The 19,646-nt window shown below is 40.7% G+C and overlaps 1 protein-coding gene across 2 annotated transcripts in view; it reads right to left on the bottom strand.

Annotated features, from left to right (window-relative positions):
- Positions 1-19,646, bottom strand: part of LOC144826621 (uncharacterized) — a 280,323-nt gene that overhangs the window by 85,134 nt on the left and 175,543 nt on the right. The gene's annotated exons all lie outside the window — the stretch shown is intronic.

Genomic DNA, 19,646 nt, shown 5'->3' with positions numbered 1-19,646 from the left:
AGCTTGAAGAAAACCCTCTTGTTGACGGGGAGCCAGTGCAGGTTTCTCAGGTGGGGGGTGATGTGGCTGTGCCGTGGTTCGTCGAGGATCAGACGTGCAGAGGCGTTTTGAATGCGTTGCAGTCGTTTGATGAGCTTAGCCGGGGCTCCCGCGTAGAGGGCATTTCTATAGTCGCATCTGCTACTGACGAGAACCTGTGTGACTGTTCTTCTTGTATCTGTCGGGATCCACCTGTAGATCTTGCGGAGCATGGGGAGGGTGTTGCGGCAGGAGAAGGAGACTGCATTGACTTGCTTGGTCATGGAGAGTGCTGAGTTGAGGATGACTCCCAGGTTGCGTGCGTGGTCGGTGCGTGTCCGGGCTGCTCCCAGTACAATAAAATAACTTGTGTAAAACAAGATCACCTCAGGACAATGAGGTCAATTGAGTATCACAAGACCACGTGTGCACAATGTGGCACATAGCTAATTAGTCGATTAACAATGAACAAATATATTTATACAGATAATGAGGTTAGCATATTTAAACATTAAGAAGCTAGTGAGTTGTTCTCATAAGAATTGTTTTACTACTGATTAAGAAAAGTGTAATAATGTATTTAATGACAGTTCAGAAGCTGGCAACTACTTGCCTAAGGGCAGGCATTAAAGAATGGCATAGACCTTTCCAATTGAAATGTAGAGTAATTCTCAATATTGGCCTTGGAAAGATGCACCACTTCTCAAATATTGAGCTACAATACAAACCAAGGGATTGATAGAAGTAACTAAAGAAACCTGAGTCGTAATAACTCTGCTTGATGCTAATCAAAAAAGGTTTCTTGATTGCCAGAAGACTGTAAGAACTGTCAGACGTTGTATGGAGTTGTCCTAAGTGATAACTAAGCTGAGTTCCTTTATTGCATATAAAATAGGGTTGATCGCACCGTTGAATTAACAGGCAAAAACCAATCACCCTGAACTGACTATATTTGAAATGTAAAAATGGTATTTGCTACAATGACAACTGTACATGTGGATTTAATGGCCAGATGCAAGGGGGGCAGGATCTCACTATGGACATCTTAGTCAAAAGTGATTGAGGAAATGTTGCTTTGAGCAGCTGCAGTTAAGTCCCCAAAAAATTGAAAAAATCAGGACACTGGAGCCAGTCTGAGAATGTATGATAGAAATCATACAAAAATTAAATTAAATACGTATGTCATCTTGTTTTATACCCTGACTAATATGTAAAAGGGGTATTTGGTTTTCTGGACATGAATTAATAATAAAATAGAAGAGTACCTCGTTCATACTCTGGATGATGTTTTAAATTTAAAAAAATTGAAATGTTGCTACAAAGATTCTAACAAAGTCATGCAGCCTATCATCATTCAATTAAGCAATCCTGCAGAGAATGTTATGCAATCAAAATACAGCCAGCCAGAGAGATCTTTTCCATAGTTAAGTTGTCAACCTTACTCTTTTCAGTTTCCTCTGCTATCTCGCCCTTGGATGAGAGATGCAATGATCTAATGAACTGGCTCGATCTTCTCTCAAAATATAGAAATTCTCATTTCTAGCTGATGTAAACAACTTCCCATGACGAGTGTTTGGTTTAACACATCTGACGATACTTTGGACTTTTGAAATGTTATGTTATTGAGCTGGCTGGTTTGGCTTTTTTATGCTCTTCTATTAAATCTGGCTCTCCCTTAGACCCTGGGTCTCCATCTATTTTGAAGCAGGGTTCCGTGGTGATTTATCCAGTTGTATGTGACATTCTGAATTGTTCGCTAGCCATGGGCTGTGTTCTCCAGAGATGGAAACGTGCAATGGTAGTCCTGTATTAAATAAACCTCTTCTTGAATATCTGATTATCTGAGGCTGGAGAACTAGTGACTAATCTCCCTGTTACCTCATTGCTCTAAGATCTCCAAGAAACATGTAAATAAGCAACTCTCCAACTTTTCAGTAAGCAAAAATTTGCTACATAATACTCAGTTGGAATTTCATTCATCTTACAGCACTGAATCTGCACTGCAACTGGCCACTGAATCGATGCGGTACATCTTAGATCCTGTAGCACTGCTGCTTTTGACACTGTTTCTCATAATAACCTGTTAAAAAGACTGTGGGAAAGTGATTTTGGCAACGAGGCTCCGCTATGGGTTGACTTTTTTTTTGCAAGGCAGAACGTTTCAGGTTTCTCAAAAACTGTTCCACTCAAAAACACTAACACTGTGCCAAGGAGTAACTCCCTGAGTCCAACTCATTTTAATGTTGATGTTCGCCCCTGGACTGATATCATTGAATGTTTCAACTTTACCATCATTTCATACACTGGCGATACACAGCTGATTATCACTTTCTCAAAATAGTAAAAATGCTGCTTCTGAGTTTCATATGTGCCTCTTGGAAGTAGCAAACTGGATGGACAATAACTGTCTAAAGTTAAACAGTCACTGCTTTTGGGCAATCAGCCTGACATTTCATCCACCGCTTGGGGGCTTGGGACCTCTAACAACCAAATGGTCTTGGTATCTGGCTACTTCATACGTGGTTAGATCATCAAGTAAATATTCTAGCTGAAAAATGTTTTGGAATATTAAAAATCCTTAAGAATATTTTGGGAGTTTTACCTTTGTCAGCCCAAAATTTCAAGCCAAGGTTATTTCCAGTCTGGATTATTGTGATGCCCTTTACATTGGCTTTCAAAAAATGGCTCATTAGACTACAGCACATTCAAAATTCTGCAGTGCACCTGTTGTTGAAACTTCCCAGGCACGCCTCTAGTGTGACCGGTTTGAGAGAACTGCACTGGTTCCCTGTTAAGAAAAGAGTTGCCTTCAAACCTCTTTGCTATTGCTATAAGGATCTGTCAAATATTGCACCTTGGTACTTTCAGTCTAAGATTAAACCTTATGTCCCAGTTAGGAATTTAAGATCATCTGACGACAGGTAAGCTCTGGTCCCAAAAAGTTAGAATTGGATGCAGCTCTTTAAGCCATTTGGCTCCTAAGACTTGGAATACTTTGCCTTTAAATATCCGGCAGGCACCATCTGAAGCTTCTTTTAAGAAACTTGGTTTGTTTAAAAACTTGGCTTTTAACCCAATGCTATTAATCTCCCATATGAGCAGCTCTTGTTGGAGCGAAGGTCTAGCAAAGAGATGCTTCATTGAAGTAGCCATGCCCTCTATACATCTGCTTTCATTATTATTATATTATTATACCCATACCCATAAACCACGCCTGTAACACAATGAGAATGGAGCATCTTAAATAGGCATGATACTGTACCTTAGTTTGTGAAACGTTATGTTATCAGCATTTCTGCCATTTGGACACCCATAGAGCGAACTCTAAGTCTGGGTGTGTCACTTTTGGGATGCTTATTGACATAAACATTATAGTGGGGTGTTATTATGTCTGGTGTTAGAGATAACTACTCCGTTTTGTGTTTAGTGATGATCCTGATTGGTTTAAAGCGGTCATCCGTTGAATGCTGTTACAATAGGTCTTAAAATGCCAGCAGACATCATAAAACAAAGTAATATTCTGCAAATGCCAATTATTGTAGATGGTGAAGGATGCAGGACTGGATAAAGAGAACTGTGTTTTTCTGTACTTTGCATGCCTTCTTTACAGGAATAACTTCTTTAAGAATAATTTTGAGGACTGTGTTTTTGTCAAGGTGAGTGAACTGTAAGCCCCTGATATATATTGGTGTGCTATTTTTAATTGGCCCATACAGGACGTAATGTAAAGTGTCTCTTCCCTTTCCCCTTAGCTTGTATAATATTACCCAAGATTTGACTGGGTTATTGCAAAATGCATTACAAATTTTGGATGTGTATGTATAAAGATGCATAGTAAGATGCAATGCATATGTATAATTGGGAAACACTCCAATATGGCGGGATTTCTCGGGGGAGAAAAGTTGTCCTACTTTCATGCTGTCAGGATAATGTGATGCCGAGCGGCTGTAGATAAAATGAAGGGCGGTCTTGGAGCGCTCGATTGACATCGAGAAAGGCAGTAGTCGAAATGTGTCTGTTTGTGCCCTATTCATGTTCAGCCTTCCGTCCTCTACATCACACGCTCAAATAAGGCTGGAGTTTGGCCTCCTATGAAAAGATCTAGCTAGGTATGGCGCTTATATAATTTGCTTGCATAGGATTAGAAGTGCCACCACAAACACGTTAAACTATCTGCTGTGCAGGATGTAAAGCACAAGGAGCACTTCCAAGCCAAAAGCTACCTTCAGCTAGCCTTTAATCTACCAAACTCACAGAACTATGGGATGCGCAAATTGGCTATTCCAACTTCAAAAACATGGTCTGGAAAACCTTAAAACAAATTTCTTTGGCCGAGGACAAAGCAAACTTCTCAAACAGATCGCATGGCTGGATGACCCTTAACTCCTATAAATCACTGGCTCCACAACCATTTTTCAACCACGGTTACCCTAAGTCCATAAAATTGAACTTTCTGAGGCATAGGATGGGAATCTTTCCGTGCGCTCAGCATTTTCCACTATGGCTAAGGACACTAGCGCAAGAGCCGTGCAGGTTGTGCAAAACCAAACAAGGCGACATATTACACCTAATCTGCTTACGTAAGGAACTGCACCAAGCACGGCAACAGGTTCTCAAAGAACACTTCAAACAGAAAGGCATTTGTACCAGGAGGCAAGCGGTGCTAGCCTGCCTAAACCCAGAAAACACACAACTAAACTGCAGACTGGTAAAATTCCTTATGCTGGCTGAACAAAAAATGTCCAAAATAACAAAAACTGAACCAGGCCTTGGTACTGCAGTACACCGCTCACAGGAACATGTACCAAACCAGACCACTATAAGGATATAATGCCAGCAGTAAAGAGATTATCCACGCATCCAGTGGAGAAAATTTGACTAATACAAACATGATGACCTGCAAAAAGCAATTTATGGCTGGTCCTAGGAATACGAGACTACATTTGATAGCATCCAGATATAAAGACAAATATTATGTCTACAATTAATTCTAATTTTAATTTGTAAAGATTTAGCCAACGATGGGTCTTAATTTGGTTGTAATCTAAAAATAGTCTTTCACAATTTAATAATCAAAAACGTAGCGAAAATGGAGGAAATCATACATACATTGTTGAAAATGTTATATATAATTTTGTATTTTATGCAGAAATATTGCAATGATTTTAAGTAACTATGCAGGAAATAAAGAAACTTGAAACTTGAAACTATTCCGTGTAATAAATTGACGGAATTGACCCTGCGAGGGCTTTTTCATTTACAGGTACGATTACCCTTTGAATCCAGGAAGCTGAGATATATTTATTTATACATACCAACCCATCTGGGCGTCCAATAGGGGCGAGTATTCTAAAGTGTGGTGATTAACTTGTTGTTTTTGTCTGCCCCATATGCGATGTTAAACCGTTTCACCACTGAAGAAGGTCAATGGTGACCGAAATATATTAGGACTGCCGGTGCTGTTAAAACAAAAAGGATTATATCGTTGTGGAGTGCTGCTGCCTCTTTTTCATAGGAGAGGTCTTTGAGTGATGTTAAACGGCGTGGTTATGCTGTCAGCAAGCACCGCCAGCAAGATCGCTTTACCTGCCGGAAAGTGAACCCTTGTTTGTGCTCGCGGAAAGCAGAGGGCAACGGCTCCGCCGAAGACTGACTTCGTCATGGATCTTAGTTGCCTTAAAAGTGGGCTTGACAAAAGACGTAAGGCGCCTGAAATTGCAGCACAATTCCCGACATCATCCACTGGAGGATTTAATCATTAAAGTGGACAGTAAACAGCAAGTACCAGATTGCACATTTCCAACCCATCTGGGCGTCCAATAGGGGGAGAGTATTTTAAAGTGAGGTGATTAACTTGTTGTTTTCGTCTGCCCCTCATGCGATGTTAAACCGGCTCACCTCTGAAGAAGGTCAATGGTGACCGAAATATATTAGGACAGCCGGTGCTGTTGAAATAAAAAGGATTATATTGCTGTGGAGTGCTGCTGCTTCTTTTTCATAGGAGAGGTCTTTGAGATATATATATATATATATAGATATAGATGTATATATCCCACAACGGGCCAGGAAGGTAAACACTCAGGATGGTCACAATCTTGTTCACACACAAGACTGTCTGCAGTTGAAACACATTACAAGATTGAATAAACCCAGCACTGCATTGTGACCCTCCTGAGTGTGCGCTTTCTTGGACCTTTGTGTGACTAAATTTGACCTGCAGCCTCCGCCGGTACAGTGCACCACCTTTCTACGGGCCCAGGGCTTTAGAAGGGACAAAATTGTGTGCGAATATATATATCATATATGTATATATTTATTTATGTATTATAAGGGTTATCCACATCTGACCAGAGATGTGTGCTAGGCTGTTGGAAAGGGGCATTATTTTACCAAATAGATGACATGGTGCCATTCTGTGCACATTGGGATGCGACTGAGCAAAGCATTGTTCTATCATTGTGGCTGTTGCGGGTGTTGACTTGTGTGAGAAATGGGTTGCACTGTTAGAGCGGCATCTTTCTGCCAACTAGGTATTTGATACAGTGTTGTGGTATACACGTCAATACCATGAGATGATGTATTCCATGGCTATACAAAAAAGCCTGGATAAGGTGAATAATAGCAAAGTTAACACAAAGAAAGTCCAAGCATGTGTGACTTCATCCACATTGACCCACTGTTGTTAAACTTTGGATTATTTTTCACAGGAGGATGTCATTGTGAAGCAGGCCTCCTCGACATCTTTACATGGTGTTTATACAAAATATTGAGTTTTTAATATTATGATACTTAAATATCATGTCAAAAATATCCCTAACACAGAAATATCTTGTCCCATAATATTGTTTTCAAGAATATCGTTTTTTTGGCCTATATTATCATTTTAAATTATATAATTTTCTTTAATATTGTTTACTTAAATATACTTGTAAAACATATCATTTTTTGTTTCATTTAATATATTTTAAGGAAAATATTAATTTTAGGTGGTAATACTGTCAGTATAATTGTTATTAAGCTTTTGTTTTATAGTTTGTGATTTAAAATGTTTAATTTTTTTTTTTTACTTAAGATAGTAATTTAAAATTAGGCCCCCCGGTTTTATGGTATTTATTTTTTTGCCATTTCGGTCTGTATTTATCCATATTTATGTTTGGGGCATTTTTTCTGTATTTATCCACATTTATTTTTGCCACAAGCAAAAGACGCTACAGCTAGTATTTTTCCACTGTTATTTAAATTGACAATGTACACATGCGCTCAGTTGTTATTGGTCAACACTATACATTCATCTGAAAACTTTGCCATTTGCAGAATGTCCCAAATATGCTTAAAAGTGCTATCACAAGCCATTTGTCACAGAGCCTTGCAGTTTCTGTCATCGGCAGAGAGACACATCCTCTCCCCCACTGAACACCATACTGCCCTACTGAGAGAAACTCACACTGCCTTCAGCTGCAACCCATTTGTGCCCCGCTCTAAACACCTGGAAGCATAATATTGTTTTCAAGAATATCATTTTTTTGGCATATATTATCATTTTAAATTATATAATTTTCTTTATATTGTTTAGTTAAATATACTTGTAAAACATATCATTTTTTGTTTCATTTAATATATTTTAAGGAAAATATAGATTTTAGGTGGTAATACTGTCAGTATAATTGTTATTAAGCTTTTGACGTATAGTTTGTGATGTAAAATTTTTATTTTTTTATTTTTTACTTAAGATATTAATTTATAATTAGGCCTCCCGGTTTTATGGTATTTATTTTTTTGCCATTTCAGTCTGTATTTATCCATATTTATGTTTGGGGCATTTTTTCTGTATTTATCCACATTTATTTTTGCCACAAGGAAAGGACGCTACAGCTAGTATTTTTTCCACTTTTATTTAAATTGACAATGCACTCATGCGCTCAGTTGTTATTGGTCAACACTATACATTCATCTGAAAACTTTGCCATTTACAGAATGTCCCAAATATGCATAAAAGTGCTATCACAAGCCATTTGTCTCAGAGCCTTGCAGTTTCTGTCATCAGCAGAGAGCCACATCCTCTCCCCCACTGAACACCATACTGCCCCACTGAGAGAAACTCACACTGCCTTCAGTTGCAACTCATTTGTGCCCCGCTCTAAACACCTGGAAGCATAATATTGTTTTCAAGAATATCATTTTTTAGGCCTATATTATCATTTTAAATTATATAATTTTCTTTATATTGTTTACTTAAATATACTAGTAAAACATATAATTTTTTGTTTCATTTAATATATTTTAAGGAAAATATAGATTTTAGGTGGTAATACTGTCAGTATAATTGTTATTAAGCTTTTGTTTTATAGTTTGTGATGTAAAATGTTGATTTTTTTTTTACTTAAGATAGTAATTTATAATTAGGCCTCCAGGTTTTATGGTATTTTTTTTTGTTTTAAATTTTGGTCTGTATTTACCCATATTTATGTTTGGGGCATTTTTTCTGTATTCATCCACATTTATTTTTGCCACAAGCAAAAGACGCTACAGCTAGTATTTTTCCACTTTTATTTAAATTGACAATGCACACATGCGCTCAGTTTTTATTGGTCAACACTATACATTCATCTGAAAACTTTGCCATTTGCAGAATGTCCCAAATATGCATAAAAGTGCTATCACAAGCCATTTGTCTCAGAGCCTTGCAGTTTCTGTCATCGGCAGGGAGCCACATCCTCTCCCCCACTGACCACCATACTGCCCCACTGAGAGAAACTCACACTGCCTTGAGCTGCAACCCATTTGTGCCCCGCTCTAAACACCTGGAAGCAATTCAATTCTAATTATGCACTAATGTAAATGTAAATGTAGTATACTTGTAAAGCGCACATCTGCCCCAGCAACGGGGCATCCCGGCGCTGTATAACTCTGGGGAACCCGTCCTGGCTTTCCCTGTGGGATGGTCCCTTGCTGGGAGTCCCCAAGGTGGAGCCAGGCATCCCCGGAATTGGTGGGGCCGTTGTGGAGATTAGGCAAGCTAATGCCCAGAGTTGCCGAGTGGAACCCCTGATTAGAGTAAGCACCGAAGCGAGAATTATCGAGTCCGCTGACCAAGGTCCACGACCCTGCCGCGTCGGGAATTGAACCCTGGTCCCAGGCTGACTTCTTCTCTCGGGCCTGCCGCCTCTAACCAGTGAGCCACACTACTCCACTACAGTAATATGCTGCCTGAAAAAAGTAACAACATACCGGAAAAAAGCAAACACTCATAGGGAACACAACTTAACGCTTTTACACTCATTATTCAGAAATCAATGAGTGTTTTTGCTTGAAAAGCAAATAGCATGAAAAGAATAGTAGCACTTTACTGGCAAAATCTGTAAGGTGCCGCTAATGTCTTTCAGTGTAAATAGAACCAATCTGGCCACTTTGCGACTACTCCGTCTTGCTTAATTTAGTTATGTATTTATTGTTTGTATTTTAAAACGTTTTTTCTCTCCTCCTGAGGCTGCATTTTGGAGTAGAAAAATGTCAGACAAAGACATTTGCAGCAAAAGTGTTTCTTCTTTTTTTGAATCCATTTCATTGTGGTGCTTAAATCGACTTGCCTCTTGTCACGAAAACTTCTCTTAATCCCCCGCATTTCTGGTTGGACTACACTGAGCATTTGTTTATTCACAGCTTCGCCTCCAGCACACAGGCAGCCCCTGAGACCCGCCTCCTTGAGTGCCGGTGTGGGGATATGGCCGACCTGGAGAGGTTTTTTTTTTCGCACCTTACAGTACCCGTCCGTATATAGCACTCGCCAGAGCTGCTGGTTTTCATTTCACCAAAAGCTCTTTCAAACAGATATAGATACTGTATTATACTGGTATTTATGTAGCGCTTCATGGAAAGCTATAATTGAGTGTTTTAAAAAAACTACACTAGATTTGTATGAAATCGACCATAATCCAGTCACACCCAAATACTCGGGAAATGACAAAACGTTCTACTAATCGCCTTAAAGCCGATTGGCGCATTTAAATAAGACGATAACCGAACTTCCTCAAATCAGATTTTAAAAGCAGGTGTATGTTCGTTGCACACGACCTGCTGGAAGAAATCCCACCCCGCCTGAAGTGCATCTCGTGATGTGTGGCCTCAACCACATTGTCAGCAAGGGGAAAAAGTTGCCGAATAACATGCAATGTTTTCAAAGGATTCTAAAGATACATTTTTCCACACTTTTTTTAATACTCTCGTGGACACGATTTCAGGAGGGGTTTTGACTTTAATTTTGACGTTTGTCTTAAGTTACCAAAGGTTTAAACTGGGTCCCGGTGTTTCTTTTTTCTCAGATCTATAAGGCGAAACAGTCTTTCACGTAAGTCAACGTAGGCAGTTATTAAGTCATCAAGCAGATTTATGAGTTAAAACAATAAAGGACGTGTATTAAAAACAAGGGCCTTTTCTCTACGCCTCTCTGCTTCGAGTCCTTCGGCACCTCGACTGAGGACAACACTGACGCTATACATCACAAAAATGGCCGAACTGAGGTCGGTTCCTATTTTCAACTGCCTGTACCGCATCACAGGTTTGCAACCGGAGGCTAGATGAAGATTTGCCTACTGCTGTTGCTCTGGTTGTAACTGAAGCAGTTCGCAGCGTGGGCATTGACTGTAAACTGTCTGGTTTAATATACCGCACCAGCCCTTTTTAACCTACCACCTGTGTGCACGCATCGCAAGCTGCCCTTGTAAAACCCAGTCTGCGAGGAAAAGACGGGTGCTGGTGCAATCAGCAGAGTAAAGAGGCAGGGCCTAAAGGGTGAAAGAACAACAAAGCCTCATTAACAAGTAAACGGTCTTTCAAAGACCTGTGAAGTACTCAGGTGCGGCTATGTATGGGCCCGGGAGGCTGTCTCAGCCCGGGCTAACACCTTTTAACCCTCTAATGAGGGGAAGACACCAGATGGTTGGGGGTGTGATTCTATTGATGTCAATGACAAAATGTACTAGTATTTTCCTGTTTTTATATATAAATACAGATAAAGGAAAACTTGTTTTCCGTCTGTATTTATATGTAAAAATCCATTTAAACAGAAACCCGGGAGCCCTATTTATAATGTAGTAGCATATTGTTGGGTTTGGAGGGGAATAGAGTGGGAAGTAATTTCAATTATAATTAGTATATTTTATTGTTAATTCATTCTCTATTGAAAATTTAATATTTAATTGATTAATAATTATTTAACTGTTTAACAGTTAGCTTATGTATTTAAGTGTAAATTTTAAGTTTATGAAAAATAATATGTAATTTATGTAATGTGATTATGTATTTTTACATTGTTTCTTTTTTTAATTGTTGAATAAATTTTTTTGTATTAAAAATTTACAGTATGTTGAAATGTTTTTACTTTTGTTGGTAGTGTCAATTTCAGTAGCGAGTCATTTTTTTGTTTTTATTAGGGGAATATGATGGGAAGTTGATTAATGTACAAATAATTGTAGCTTAACGCGGAATAATTTTAACTGCTAATTAGTGATATAATTGATGATTAATGATGCACATTGTTCTACGCTTGAATTGTTTGATTTTTATATATTTTTTTGCAGTATATTTAAATATTTTATTTTTATGTTTGTTGCCAATTCATATTTTAGCATGGGGTAGGTGGTTGGTTTTGCAGGAGAATAAGGTGGGTTACTACTGGATTTACAATATAATTTTTGATTAATTGTTAATGATATTTAGTTAAGTAATTAATAATTATTTATGTTATCGTGTTCATGTTGTAAATATTATGTACATTGACTGTTTTTTTGTAATTTAGTATTCAGTGTTTTAAGGTTTATAAAATACATAAAAAAATAATTCTTAAAATAATATTCAAGAAGAATGTTTGTTTTTATCATAAAGTAGTAGTTTTTAGTACCTTCTATATTTTTGTGGTACGGAAGGACACTTTTTAAAATATTTATCTATTTTTCAAAATATTTTTATATAGAACATTTATTTTCTATTTATAATATGGTTTTATTTTATGTATTTACATTTTTCATACAAAACGGTTAGGAGGTGGAACTTCTCCAAAGTCCTACATTTTCTGTATTGTTGGTTCCCCAGAAAGGCAGTCACATTATAATGCCCAAAACTCCATTAGCATCACAGGCTAGAGACTATACGGGCAGATCTGGCAGCCGCAGTACCACTACATCAACAGAATAGCCTGACCCTGGCAAGTGACTCTGAATCAAATGACTCCTGCTGCATGTTTTTTTGCACGAGCAATGCCAGTACACTGCAAACAGCAGATGACATGCTATGATTATTCTTTATATGTGTCTGAAGCACTGTGTTTAATGCTATACTTTTAGCTGCAGACTAACATGGTAGGAATACTCCTGTTGGGTTGCGCTTTTGTCCCAGATACACAGCGAGATTCCTAACTATTCAAGCTGTATGTCCTATTCTCCAAATAGACACATTTACCATGGATACTAGGTGGCGAGTTTAATTACGTATTGTATGGAAACTTAACTTAAGACATGTTTTACCCAACATTATTCCACACTCGACCCACACATAAAGCAAATGTTCTGACACACTGGGTATCACATTGGTAACTGAATGACATCTGGAGATCCTGAATTGGATTGAATACACTGCTCCGACGCACTACAACCTCTTGTCGGACTTGTCAATATGTGGGCAAGGCAGTAACAGAAAACAATCCACTAGTGCACCACATAGGAATGGAAGAAAGGGCTTGATCCTCTATCCATACCTATGTGGTAAATAAATAAATAATACCCTATTTTTGAATGAATAAATGAATAACAGATAGCTCAAATAAATAAGAGTCAAAATTCGAGGTAGTAGGAGTTTGCAGGTTTATTACAGCATAAAGGACAGGAACAGGACAACCTGCACAGGAATAGGATGGCAAGGCCCAGCAGCGCTGCTGGTGTCAGGATCGGGACAAAGGGAACAACTTTTTAATAACAGTGCAGGAGCATATATACATAACGCAAACACATAGCATTACATTGCAATAGGCGTAGCAGTGGGTGGAGCAAAAGGCGTGACGCGTAGCAGTCGCGAAAGATAAGGGTAAAAAGAGGTGTAACAGGGCGTATACATAGACATGTGATGCAAACGTAACAGAATATGTCATGAATGGGGCGGAAACCATGGAGGGGGCTACCTGAGGAGCCGGGACCTCTAACCTGATGGTGCGCGCAAACTAGCAATGACGTGTTACTAGGAGAAGCTGGGGGCTATGAACTCTGTGCTAGGAGCAGAGACTGAAGTCTGGAGAGTCAGGGCGACATGTACCTAAACAGTATCTAGTATCTGATGTTTAGAGAACATGTTGATATAAACTAGAAGTCAGGAGGGGAAAGGCTAACTTGATTCTAAGACTGGACCATGCATTATTCTACATGTAGTGCGTGATGAAGAATATTAAATGACCATTAAATGCAGTATTTCTCTAACGTGGAGACGTGAAGGCTAGACAATGACGGAAACTATCGATGCGATTCAGTAGCTTTAGGAATGCAGAGAAGGAGGACTGAACTGATAACTGGAATCATAACATATTCTTGGCAGACTCAGAGGCAGAGCCAGGGTGAGCCGGGCACTGCAAGGCAGGAAGTAAGTGAAGGGTCGAGGATACAGGTGGGGGCTGTATCGCTCCTCAGCGAGGCTTCAGGAGACAGGAACTGAATCTCGTGTCCAGGCCCTTTTGAGGCCTAGAAACGGGGGCTTTACAATGGAATAACGTGCACACTGAGAAACGTGGCAACGTGGCTTTACATAGGCCTGATATTCGTAGTATTCACGAGAACTGGAAACTGGCATACTAGAGGTGGACACAACTGTAATTGCGTCATTAATCGAACATAGGGAATGCATATGCATATTTAATCATGCACACATAACATATGATGGATGACACGTAGGGACACAGAACATGGCAAAATTTACTTTTCCACATTCCCTCCTTGTCACTACGTTTCCATCAGGAAACATCAATATTCATGATACCATCTATCATTTCATACAGTATCATTTGCTCGTCTCGAATTATCCTGGAACGGGATTTAGAACGGGGCTTGGGACTAGGAATACATGATGTAGCACAAATGCCGCAAATCGCAGGGCCACATTGTATACAGAGGCAGCAGCTGAATATGATCGCTACTGCAATACCTAGAAAGGACAAGACTTTCCATCCCCAGGCGGAAATTATATTCCAGAACCAACCGGACCATGTCCAGGTGCCTGGATCTTGGTGTAACAGATGGGCAATTTTATGGAGTCTGGTTATAGCTGAATAAACAGACGGCGCGTTATTTGGAATGAAAATGCAGCAACTAGATCCGATGACTCTACAGGCCCCGCCCCTATCGGCCAATATGACGTCAAGGACGAGACGATTCTGTAAAACGACAAATCTCATAGCAGATTGCTCTTCAGTTAAGTTACCTAGAGCAGAGGCAGTCTCATTTACTACAGCTTCGAGGGTTCTGGTTAACCTACGGATTAGCTTACTATTCTGGATAGGTCCTATAAAGAAAAAGAAACCTCTGTTGAAATCTGTATACTGTTCTAGAGCAGTTTCAGTATAATCGACAATTGGGGACTCCCTTCTATGTCTAATGTGTACTAGATGTGTGTTTCTATGATAATCAGGTGGGGCTAGGAAAACTGGTGGCAGTAGGAAGGCAATGTAACAGGTTCCCTCCCAATCGAGGGGCAGACGAACATATGCAGTTTGACCACAAATAAAATAAGAATGACGTGAAGCTTTGAAAATGGATTTCCCACTGTCACTATACTTGACAATAGTAGTACAATCACTATGTCCTACGTGTACAGAACCATTATTTCGGACACATAATTCGCCTTTAACTGGTAATACTGAAATAGCAGGTAAGTCTGGAGTAGTATCAGACTGAACATTCAGGACCATGAAATTCGAAGAATAGTTACCTAAATTATACACTTCATTTTCTAGATCTAACCCAGTTCTGTGGGGGAGACCTTGCTTGTCTGGAAAACATGTGCTGTTAAGAAAAGACATATCTGTTGAGGATGACGTTAACGTGGACCATGCTCCACACGAACCATTATGTGAAAACGGATAAGGAAAGAGTGGCAGAACTCCCTTCGGTGTCTGGAAAGGGGGGAGTCGACCACACACCCAACAATTAGTGGCATTGCTGGTCTGGTGTGAATAATGTAACATGCGGATAAAAGAATTATTTCGCATAGCGAGGCGGTAAGAGAGTTCATGAGGAGGCAGATCACTAAACGTGTGCTCTACTGTAGCATTAGCAGACTTATTTACATGAAGAACTGGGAAGTACAAGAAAAATGCATAACTGGTGCAGGAAATCATAATGCTGAGAAACAATATGAAACATAGAAAAACGATACATCGAATTGAATTTTGACTAACTCTCTCACTATGGGGGTCTATTTTATACATGTCAGAAACAGTCTAACCGTTTCACCTAGGGGAGGACTTAGACAATCAAACTGGCTGACTTATTTTACTAGACCGGAGTTTCAACTTATACTCCTGTTGCGGAGTTTTCTCTAACAGGGGAGGGTTTGTAGCAATGTCTTTTGCGGGACAGTCCTTGAGAACAATATTTTGGCAATCCTTCAAATCCTGGGAAATGTCCTTTGAGACGGGTTTCAGTCCATAAAACTTTTTTACATGCGAAAGGTGCACCCAGCCTTTGCGACCCTCCAACTTCACGGCTGTACGGGTGGCGAGAAGGACCTGTCGGGGCTCTTTCCAGCGTGGCTCCAGCGGACTTGAGCGGTCAAAATTGCGGACAAGGACCATGGATCCTGGAACGATTTCATGCGGTGCCACCTCGGTATTGTCTGGAAATGCGGCGGCAACCTGTGAACGACAAGAGTTGAGGGCAGACATCAAGGAAGCTAGGTAATCTGTCAGCATATTACTTGAAACATCGGTAATACTTCGGGGTCTAGGAGTACCCCACATGTTAGGGGGGCGGCCGAAAACGACCTCATACGGGGACAGACCTGATCTGGAATGTGCGACCATGCGCATATAAAATAAAGCGACTGGCAGAGCTACTAGCCAGTCCACACCTTTCTCTTTACACACTTTAGCGATGCGGATTTTCAGGGTCTGGTTATGTCTCTCTACGAGACCGGCTGCTTCAGGATGGCGTACACAATGGAACTTCCACTGGTACCCCAACAAAAGGGAAACATGCTTCATCAACTCAGATGAGAATGGCTGGCCGTTGTCAGAATATACGACTCTAGGGAGTCCATAACGGGGGAAGAACTCACGAACCAACTGCTTGGCAGTGGTCGCGGCTGTGTAATCTGGGACTGGATATGCTTCTGTCCACCTGGACAAAGCGCATACAACTACAAGAACATACTTGAAACCTCGACATCGCTCCATCTGAATATAATCCATCTGGAGGACTTCAAAAGGGTGGTCAGGGGGCTGGAATCCACCTTGTTCCACCGGGACACTTTTACCTGGATTAAACTGACAACATATCATACAGGTACGGACTTTCTGCTTGGCTGCAGCTCGTAAATGCTTGTTGAACCAGATGTTCTGGATACTGTCTAACATAGCTTTTTCTCCTAAATGTGCTGGACTATGTGCGGTATTAATAATGACTTGAACCATAGAGTCGGGGAGAAACCATGTGGCTCTACCCTTCGTTAACCATCCTTGATCTGTCTGGACCCCTCCTTGTTCGGACCATTTCTTGATTTCTTCGGGAGTAGCATGTAACTGTATGTCTATGACATCTTGTGTAGGGTCCTTAACTGTCATACATGTAATCGGATCTGGAGTGTGTGTCATGTTAACTGGAATGTCTAGAGTCTGTGCTGTAAGCTTGGCTGTGCGATCTGCTAGATCGTTACCTTGAGAAATAATGTCAGTAACTTTCGTATGTGCTTTGCACTTCATGATAGCAATAGATGTCGGTAAATGTATGGCATCTAACAGAGCTTGAATAAGGAGACCATGCTGAATCTTGGTTCCATGAGAAGTCATGAAACCTCTCTCTTGCCAGAGCACTCCGAAGTCGTGTACAACTCCAAATGCGTAACGTGAATCTGTGTAAACATTAACTTTCAAGTTCTTGGCGTGTATGCAGGCTTGTGTCAGAGCAACTAGCTCTGCTGCTTGAGCGGACAGGGTGTCAATACGGTGTGTTTCAATAACTTCAGTGTCAGTAGTCACTGCATACGCGGCGATTAGTTCTCCTGTACTTGTTCTCATACATGAACCATCCACATAAAGTGTCAGGTCGGGGTCTGGTAACGGAATATCTGTCAGATCTTGTCTTGGCTTGGTCATAATGTTAACTACTTCCACACAGTCATGTGCGGCAGAATTCGAAGTAACTGATGGTAACAGTGTAGCAGGGTTCAGGATGTTGCAGCGCCTGATTTCTATGTGTGGCTGGAACAGTGTCAATTCATAACCTGTTAAACGTGCAATTGTCAAGTGCTGAGTCTGTGTTCGGTTTAAAAGAACTTCCACGGAATGTGGAACTTGTACTGTCAAGGAATGTCCTAATACTATGGAATCACTTTGTCTGATAGCTAGTGCTGTGGCTGCAACTGACTTGAGGCACGCAGGCAGAGCCTGGGCTACAGGATCTAATGTGCTCGAAAAATAAGCACAGGGCTTGTATTGTCCTGCTTGATCTTGTGTGAGAACAGATAATGCTGTACCTTCGCGTTCAGTGACGAAAAGTGTAAAAGGCTTACTGTAGTTCGGTGTCGCTAGAACTGGAGCTTGACATAGGGCTTTCTTTAACTCATTGAAACTGAGTGTATGTTCAGATGTCCAAGGGAGGACAGTCGATACGGCTGCCTCCTGTGTCGTTAACTGTATCAGTGGCTTGGCTAGAAATGCATACTGAGGAATCCATTGTCTGCAGTAAGAAGTAAGGCCGATAAAAGCACGCACCTCCTTCTGGGTTTTGGGCTGAGGAAGACTCGCTATTAACTGGATACGGTCTGGTGTCAACTGCCTACCCCTCTTGGACAGTAAGTGTCCTAAGTAGACCACTTGCTGGACACAGAATTGAAGCTTAGAAGGGGACACCTTGTGCCCCATCTCGGCTAGGAAATACAAGACTGTAAGGGATGCTCGCTCGCAAGCACGTTCAGAACGGGCTGTGATCAGGAGATCATCGACATACTGGAGCAGGGCAGTGTCAGTTGGCATGTGAATGTTGTCTAGTTGTCTTTTAAGTGCTTGACTGTAAATGCTAGGGCTTTCTGTGAAACCTTGAGGAGCGCGTGTGAACATATAGCTCCTTCCATTTAAACAAAATCCGAAAAGGAACTGGCTGTCTGGATGAATAGGGACACTGAAAAACGCGTTCTTGAGGTCGATTACAGTAAAGAACGTGGCTTCGGAATCAATGGCTGTCAATAGGGAAGAGATATCTGGAACGACTGGGTACTGCGGAATAATACATTTATTAAGTTCTCGTAGGTCAATCACTAATCGATATACTGGGGGTGCATTTGGATCAGTACGTTTCATGACTGGAATGATCGGAGAATTGCATACGTTGGAGTCAGTTTCTACAACCACTCCTTGAGCCATGAGCTCGTCAATAATTTTGGATAAGGCTGCTACAGCCTCAGGTGGCAATCTGTACTGTCTGATTCGTGGTAACACTACACCTGGCTTAAGAGTCACACGATGGGGTGTGATTTGCATATAACCAACATCAGTTGGACCTTGCGCCCATAGATGCTGCGGAACATTAGACAATCTGGGATCAAAATCTCGTAATACATAGTGACCCTTAAAGTCACGTAGGAACAATCGTATTCCCTCTGGGGAACAGCATATAACTGCACCTAACTCTTTCAGTGTTTTAATGCCTAATAGGTTTTCTGGACATGACTTAGTAAGTAACAGATCAGTGGTACGGGACAATGGACCCACTTCTAGAGTAACTGGCTTTGAAATTTCATTTACAATGGGTTTTCCTGAAAATCCAAGGGAAACATTTCTTGAGCCTGAGAGCGGAGCCCCTGGAACTTCGGCGTGACTAATTGTGGTCCTACTTGCCCCTGTATCAATCAAAAACTTTCTGTCTTTCCCTAATACTTGACTGTGAACATAGGGACCTTCTTGATCTACAGGTATCTCGATGAGAGGCAAGCCTACCTCCCTCTCTAGGCTGTTTCATGAATACTGCTGGTACTCTGGATACTCAGACTGTGCATACTGGTACATCTGCTGTGTAACGTGCTGTGTTGCAGCGATAGGCTGCGGTACGGTAACTGTCTGTGGTGCATTCTGTGGCTGAGGAATCTGTGAAACTTGTTCTTGTCTAGGCGGACGTGGTCTTTCTTTAGTCTTACCAGTAGCTATGTTGTGTTTCAGAACTGCACACTCGTTTATAAAATGACCTGGCTGTTTACAATAATTGCAGTTCCCTTTAACGGGAGCTGCAGGATGACTGGCTTGATTCGGACCCCTCTTCTGACTGTCTTGAGGAACAGATTGTGCAACTAGTACTTTCATTTTCGTGTCTTTCATACGTTTTCTCTCGTGTTCTTGTTCTTCCCTGATCCTATTCTGGTGGTATTGGAGCATCTGCAACATCTGG

This window comes from Lissotriton helveticus, chromosome 3_2 (assembly GCF_964261635.1).
Source record: "Lissotriton helveticus chromosome 3_2, aLisHel1.1, whole genome shotgun sequence".
Lineage (NCBI taxonomy): Eukaryota > Metazoa > Chordata > Amphibia > Caudata > Salamandridae > Lissotriton > Lissotriton helveticus.
Note: the sequence above shows the minus strand (reverse complement) of the source record. Positions and strands in the feature narration are given on the sequence as shown.